The following is a 1,394-nucleotide window of genomic DNA, read 5'->3' as shown; positions in this document are numbered from 1 at the left end:
TTTCTATCCTTGGGTCAGACGGTCCTTCCACTTCCGTTCCACTTCTTAATATAATTGCATGAGCTTGGCTTCTCGGATTGGGTTGGGGCTGTCCAGGGAATGTACCAGTTGGTGCAGCAGTAGGTGCTTGTTGTTGAGCTACTTGAGATATTTGCGTTTCCAGCATTTTGTTATGGGTAGCCAGGGCATCTACTTTGCTTGCTAGTTGTTTAAGTTGTTCGCCAGTGTGTATGTTCTGGTTTAAGAAATCTTTATTGGTTTGTTGTTGGGAAGCTATAAAGTTTTCCATCATGATTTCCAAGTTGGATTTTCTAGGAGTATTATTGTTAGGATTCGGTTTCTGATATCCCGGAGGTATAGATGGGGCTTGATTTGGAGACTGTCCAGGTGCGTATAAAGCATTATTACTCTTATATGAGAAGTTTGGATGGTTCTTCCAATTTGGGTTATAGGTATTCGAATAGGGGCTTCCTTGAGCATAGTTTACTTGCTCTGCTTGGATTCCAGTCAAGAGTTGACATTCCGCAGGAGTGTGGCCTTGGATTCCACAGACCTCGCAATTCTGAGTTATAGCAACCACGGCGGCTGGAGGTGATACGTTTAAACTTTCAATTTTCTGGACTAAAGCATCCACTTTTGCATTAACGTGATCAAGGTTACTTATCTCGTACATGCCAGTTTTCGGTTGAGGTTTTTCCACCGTTGTTCGTTCGGTTCCCCACTGATAGTGGTTTTGGGCCATGCTCTCGATAAGCTGGTAAGCATCAGCATAAGGTTTGTTCATTAGTGCACCACCTGCAGCGGCGTCTATTGTTAACCTTGTATTGTATAAGAGACCATTATAAAATGTGTGAATTACTAACCAGTCTTCCAAACCATGGTGTGGGCAAAGTCTCATCATGTCTTTGTATCTTTCCCATGCTTCGAAAAGAGACTCGTTGTCTTTCTGTTTAAATCCGTTTATCTGGGCTCTTAACATAGCTGTTTTGCTTGGCGGAAAATATCGGGCAAGAAAAACTTTCTTCAACTCGTTCCATGTGGTGACTGAGTTGGAAGGAAGAGATTGAAGCTATCTTCTAGCGCTATCTCTTAATGAGAAAGGAAAAAGACGAAGTCGAATTGCCTCTGAAGTGACACCATTAGCTTTAACAGTATCAGCGTATTGGACAAATACGGATAAATGAAGGTTTGTATCTTCGGTAAGATTTCCAGAGAATTGGTTCTGTTGCACAGCCTGCAACAACGAAGGTTTAAGTTCAAAGTTGTTTGCTTCGATTGCGGGCGGAGCAATACTTGAATGCGGTTCATCTTGCGATGGAGCGGCGTAATCTCTAAGAGCACGAGCTGGTTCTGCCATCTCGGTTAAAGAAGGAAAAATGTTTTTGAAATCAGGA

General features: G+C 42.5%; 1 pseudogene; it reads left to right on the top strand.

The window, feature by feature from the left end:
• Positions 1-872: 872 nt before the first annotated feature.
• On the top strand, positions 873-972 carry LOC127089175 (uncharacterized; annotated as a pseudogene).
• The last annotated feature ends 422 nt before the right edge of the window (positions 973-1,394 follow it).

Source organism: Lathyrus oleraceus, chromosome 5, assembly GCF_024323335.1.
Source record: "Lathyrus oleraceus cultivar Zhongwan6 chromosome 5, CAAS_Psat_ZW6_1.0, whole genome shotgun sequence".
NCBI lineage: Eukaryota > Viridiplantae > Streptophyta > Magnoliopsida > Fabales > Fabaceae > Lathyrus > Lathyrus oleraceus.
The sequence above is the reverse complement of the archived record's forward strand: the minus strand, read 5'-3'. Positions and strand labels throughout refer to the sequence as shown.